This window comes from Macadamia integrifolia, chromosome 3 (genome assembly GCF_013358625.1).
Source record: "Macadamia integrifolia cultivar HAES 741 chromosome 3, SCU_Mint_v3, whole genome shotgun sequence".
In the NCBI taxonomy this organism is placed as follows: domain Eukaryota; kingdom Viridiplantae; phylum Streptophyta; class Magnoliopsida; order Proteales; family Proteaceae; genus Macadamia; species Macadamia integrifolia.
In genome coordinates, this window is record NC_056559.1 from 917,407 (window position 1) to 923,997 (window position 6,591).

Consider the following 6,591-nt stretch of genomic DNA (forward strand, 5'->3'; position numbering starts at 1 on the left):
CCCCCCCCCAATTTTATTCTTTTTATTCCGGTGATATTCTGAGACGATGACCTGATTACCTTCCACACTAGCATTATGTGTTTACATTGGGGGTAAACCTGTAAGAAACTATGAGCATCCGTACGTCCGTTATCTTCCACTTTGATGACCTCTCTCTCTCTCTCTCTCTCTGTCTGCTTACATATATCTGTTGTGCATACGTTGTGTATGGAAGAAATGGTATGGTGTATGGATCAGCTGACAGAGGTTGAGATTTGGATTCTGTGTGTTTTGTATTGGCAAATTTTGTTAGATAGCTTGGAAGAACTTAGGATACTGAGGGTTATTTTTGTAATTATAATGTTTAGGAAAGATTTTTTTTTTTTTTTTTTTGTGGATTGTTAGTGGACAAGTATGATAAAAAGAAGATCACCAATCTTGCAACCCCTAAAAAAAAAAAACCATTAACTTGGGGCTAAATTTGTCTTAGTGGTCTAGTGGAATTTTAGCTTGTTTTGGACTTGGGCCGCCTAGTTGCATGGGAAGGTGGGCTAGACAGATTGTTCCAGCCCATTAGGCCCTTTCTGTTGCATATAGTTTCATTTTTTTTTGGGTAGAATATAGTTTCTTATATTTTACTTTTTGGGAAATATGTTATATCATGCATTAGTCCTAATTGTCCTGTAATGAGCCCAAATAACTTGAAGAATAATTGGGAAAATAAAATTTATATCAAGAAGCTTAAGAAGAAAATTTTTGAAATAAATAAAAAGGCAAGTGTTTTCTGTCCGTAAGAGGCTTCTACGCCCACACACAGGGGTGTTCAATTCTAAGCAAGCGCACAATAGTCATTGAATAGAAAACTTTGCCTCAAAAATGAAGTAAACCATTTGATATTATTAGATAGCTAGGGGTTCTAATAAATTTATAGAGAGAAAACTACTAATATCTATACTAGATTCTTATAGACAAACATCTCAAGGTATAGATGCAACGTAAGATTGAATTCTGGACAATGTACTATGGACAATGTACTATGGAATTACAATTGGTTATTTTTAACAGCTTTAGGAGTGTGTGGCAAAGCGGCCTACTATTTGCCCTCCCCCCTCCCCCAATCCTAAGATGTTATGTGACTTATGTCTACTCACAAAAACAATGGAAGGCAGGCTGCGTAATAATTTTTTGTTTCGTGAAAATGATGTAGTAGCTTCTCAATTTGTTAATGATTCTATTTGCCAAATATCTAGTACTAATGGATAAAGTTTTTCTTCATCAGTTGGTGAAATTTACCACTCCATCCTAGGGTTCACAAACCCCTGCAGGAATTTAGTACCTTATTTAGAAAACCCCCATGATATCTCATGTGTGTATTTAGACAACCATGGTGAGATTAGGAAAACTTGATCCTATTCTAATATCATACTTTTAAGTTTGGAGAAAACATTAATAGTGATTAGGGAAGCAGGAGTGGACTACTGGCCAAAGCTTTGACATTAGGAATTGTACTAGAATATTTCACTTGGTGTAAAGGTTAAGGCTAGCTGACAAGATATAGGTCCTATAATTGCAAAAAAGGAGGCAGGGGCATGCAATGACCATATATGATTTAATAAAGGATAACTATGTGAAAAGAAAATTATGCTACAAAAATATATATGATTTTAGAAGGACAAAGTTTTCTGTTTGTGAGAAATCCTTGCACCATAGAGGCAGGGACATGCAATGACCATGCACAATGTCTTGCCTAGGGTTGCGTTCCTCTGTGTGTGGGTGCAGGGGCCTCTTGCAAACAGAAAACACTTGCCCAACTACAAAATATAATTTTATTTCCAGAAGTGTTATGCAAGAATTTCTCTATCCCTAAGCAAATTTACAAAATTTCTAATATACTATGTATGTCAAATATATAACCTTTAATCTAATAAAATATGATATCGCAGCATGACCAATAAACTTAGAGATGATATCGTAGAATGATCAATAAAATTAAGTAGCTAACTAATATGCATCAGTAAGTGATACATTGGATATACTTCTTTGATAAATGACATTAAACTCAATCAGAGTCAATTAATCATAAATTCAATCTTTCATATCATCTTCGTTCAACAGTACCAAACACATCTCAATGATGCAAACAAAAGTACTTAAGCATTCTGGTAAAGAGGATTTCATGGATATGAACACTATGAGATGCTATTCTCTAACTAGAAGTAAACTAATCCTTGGAGTATGATTTTAACATGTATAGCCATATAAGATGCATACAAGTTACAGTAAATCATTTATCCAATTAGTATTTCATTACCCCTACCTAGGAGATAATATTTTAATTTGGTTACACTAATATTTGGTAACCCTTTATTGTAGATCCTTATGGAACACATAAACTCATGAGTTGTTTGAATTTTAAAAAAGAAGGAACTTTAAGAACATAAATCTTATTAAATTAAAACAAAGTACTTATCTCTGTGGTTACCAAACAAGAAAACATGTGTTACAACCCTTCCTTTTTTTTTTTCTTTTGTTAATGAGGAAACCCTCGAACCTACCTGGTTTTACGGTTCAGATCCAAGCGTAAAACTCAATTACAAGTAGTCACACCTAACCCGTGCTATAACCCTTTCTCACATCCAAACAGAAGATAAATATATATTTGCACGGGATTGAAGTTGGTTTACATAAACTATTTATGTATCTAGGGTTTTGAAAGAAAAAAGCATGGTACAATATGAAATGGTTTTGGAATCAAAATAATATGTATTTACATATGGTAACCATTACATTAGCAAATTCAGGCTAATAGCTCATGGATTGAAGATCTTAACAATAATAACTCAAATCGTAATCGAGAAAGGGTTTTGATTACTTACCTTGCAAATTGAAGATAAATTCACTTCAAGACAAAGAGTGAACGTAAATTTTTAAGATCTTCGTCTTCATCTTCAAGATCTCGACACCAGAGTTTGTGACCTACCGCCTCCTCTTTCGATAAAACTCAGGTAGGTAGGTTTCGTATCTTAAGAAACTTTTATAGTGGTAAAATAATATTACTAGGGTAAAATTCCCTTACTATTGTGTTGAGCCCTAGACTGCGGCAATATGTTGTTCATATCCTCCATCGTTCAATTGGTACATCATTGATTGTAAATAATTTCTACTGACACCCTCAATACCCCCCCCCCTAAAATATTCATTCAAAGTAGTTTTCAGAAATGGAAAAAAAATTTAAGGTCAAGAGAATACTAACTAGTCGAGTGACTACCGTGCCACTGTGTGGGCCAATGGGAGATCAAGTGGAGGCATCAGCCACACAAGGGGAGGGTGGTCTTTCCACACAACTTGTGTTTGATCGTAGAGGGCATGACCAATTAGCACTCTTTTCCTCATAAATTAAATATTATTGTTTAATGAATATAAGCTCACAACATATTTGTATTTCTACAACCAATAAAAAATTAAATGCCTAGAATGAAAATATATTACTTGTAATTGAAGTAAAGAAATGGGAAAATGAACTATGTCTGGGAGGTAGCGTATGCTAGCGTCTCCTTGAGTCTAACTCCTTCTTTTACTAAAAGGATCCTATACATTAAAAAGAAAAACAGAAATAAAATACAAGCCGGTTGAATTTGACACCAGAAACATAGAAAAAAAAAGAAGAGAGAAAGGAAATCCACTCCACCTTCGGCGTTGCCATTAGTAGGGGAAGGGAGTCCAAAACAACAATAGTAGAAACGAAACCTTGAACAACTCAAAGCATCAACCCGAAGTGCATCCTTCATAGAACGAGGAAATCCTTAGGAAAATGAAGAGTACCACTCCGAGTTGCCGATTTTGCCAGGAAATCCTCAATGGGGTTTGCTTCTCTGAAGCAATGTGTTATCTTCCATTGAATGACGTGGAGATAAGTACTCAGGTAGAGCCAGTCCTACTAGACACACCATGAAAATGATTTCCTATTAATTGTCATTGTGACAGCCATTGAATCATACTCCGTACATAGAAGACGAATTCCCAACTCTTTTGCCACCATTATTCCATTTATCAAGCTTTGGAATTCTGCTTCATAATTTTCTCTTACGCCTAAAAAGATCCCGAAAGATGATACCACATTAGCATTCGAGTCCCGATAATACCACCATCTCCCGATCTCCCAGGGTTACCTAGTGAACAACCATCCACATTAAGTTTTAACTATGATAAAGGAGGCGCACACCAAACAATCTCTAGGGTACAAGACGTTTTAAGAGAACTGACTGATACTCCCAATATTCTAGCACAGATTAGATCAGCCAGAGGGGGTACTTTACTACTACAAGTTGGAAGTAGCTCCCTAATAGCCATTATGATCTGCCGTAGAACAAACTCAGCCCTCATAAAATGACATAGCTGCCCCTTTACTATGGGAGGAGAGAGATAAACTTAAGGAGCGCTAGCATATGCTATGCTCTGGAACAAAGAACTCAATCCTTAAATAAATGTAAAAAACTTTAACATATAAACATTTCGAAATACTTTAGACTTCTTTCCAAGGTCATAATATCACATTTGTGAAACTTACCATGATAATCTAATTGTATATAGACAATTTCCACTTATTTTAGGGTGCTAAAAATAACTTACTAATCTAAACAACTATTATCTCATAAGTGATAATATGGTTGTTTTTAAAATAAGTCCAAACAAGGAAGAATGTATAATATCTATTAGGCTTGTTTTGTCTTGTTATAATTACTCTATTAGATATTCACCTAAAAGAATCTAATAACATATATTTGATACAAACTCATCCAATACAAAATCCTAAAATCGATATATATATATATATGTATGTTGTTTAATAAAAAATCATACTGAAAACAGCAGTTCTGCTCATAGTTAGCAAATTCGGATTTGGGAATTATTCGGGCGGAGAATTATTCGGAATAATTCGATTGATTAATATAAGGATTCGGTCAAAAAAGCGAATATGACGTTTTGTTTTTTGTTTTTTTGTTTTTTTGTTTTTGTTTTTTTGTTTTTGTTTTTTGTTTTTTTTAATATTGTTTAAGTGGACCGAATAATTCGGTTCGGCCCGAATTATTCGCGTTTAAAATTCAAATTAGTAAAATTCGTGTTTTTTACCAAATTTTATTTTTAATTCGGATTCGGTCAGAATTTTTGATTTAATTCGGAAAAATTCGATCTGGCCGAATAATTCGTGAATTATTCGGCCGAATTGCTAACTAGGGTTCTGCTCAGAAGCAGTCTCTAGACTAGCAAATGTTCCATTTCGGTTACATAAGTCCTGGATGGACTATGACGATTTTTTCCAAGTCGTCCAAGGAGCGTGGAATGATGATAGGGGGTGTCCGATTCTTGGTCTTTCTCAAAGACGTAAGAAGCTGAAACTCATCCTGAAGGCGTGGGAAAAATCAGTGTTTCCAAATTTTATTGTTGAGTTGGATTTGGCCAAGCTAGACAACATCCAGGCATCTATTGATGCAAGGTATGAGTGATGAGCTCTTTTCTAAGGAGGCGAACACAAAAACAAGACTTCTTAAAGCAATTAAGAACCATGAAAGGCTTTGGTCTGAGAAAGCTAGGATTAGGTGGATGAAGAATGGAGATCGGAACTCTAAATTCTTCCATCTATTTGTCAAGGTGTTGTGCAAGAAAAAAAAAATGATCCGATGTTTGCGAAGGGAAGACGACTCAATCACTTTTGACATCATGTAGCTTTCCACTCATGTAGTTTTTTTTTTTTTTTTTTTTTTGCTAAGTGTCAGCAAGAATATTATATTTACAATTAAGGTTTGTAAGCCATTGAACCCCTAATCCACCTTCGGCATTGCCATTAGTAGAGAAGAAGTTTAAATTGGAAAAAAAGAAAAACTACATTCCTGACTTTAGAGTTTAAATACTATTCCACCTTCGGCATTGCCATTAGGAGAACAGTAAATCAATCTAAAATCAGCTTTGATTTGAAAACCTATATCTCGGCCTCAGTTGTACGTCCCATGTTATATCATCCACTGTGAAAGTGGGGCCAAAGTTCCATATTGAAGTAGTTTGTACCAAAGTACCCTGTTTTGCTAGCTTGTCAACTACATCACTCGCTTCCCCAAAACAATGAGTTACTGACCATGTAATGATGTCTAGATAAGCCTTGTAACTCCGCCAAAGTTGTTGGAAAAACTATGGAATGGTGCTCTTTTTGATACATGTTACAACCGCCTGTGAATCACACTCCACCCACAAGTTCATCCAATTCTGAGCTTTTGCAAGCTTCAATCCCATAAAAACACAGCTTCAAACTCTGCAACAAAATTTATTGTTACTTCAAGACCACCTGAGAAACTTATCACCCCTGCACCTGATTGTCCTGAGTTTCCCAAAGTGTAGCCATCAATATTTAATTTGATGAATCCTACCCTAGGCAGTTTTCAAAATACTTCACTAATTTTTTATGCCTTCTTTGGAACTATTCTGAGATGTAACTGCTTGGATAAAACCAAATCTTGAACTCCATTTACCAGGATGGAAGCCAGAGCTGAAAATTCTGCTAGATCATCAAATATTCTTTTGAGAACAATTTTAGCAATGCAACTTCCATTATCATGCCTT

At 35.2% G+C, this 6,591-nt stretch overlaps 1 protein-coding gene across 1 annotated transcript in view; it reads right to left on the reverse strand.

Moving 5' to 3' along the window:
• LOC122073873 (protein indeterminate-domain 5, chloroplastic-like) overlaps nt 1-2,956 on the reverse strand; it is a 7,693-nt gene extending 4,737 nt beyond the window's left edge. The window contains exon 1 of the mRNA XM_042638551.1: nt 2,856-2,956. The gene's annotated coding sequence lies outside the window, so the exon portion shown is untranslated. The remainder of the gene's footprint in view (nt 1-2,855) is intronic.
• Between the last annotated feature and the right edge of the window lie 3,635 nt (nt 2,957-6,591).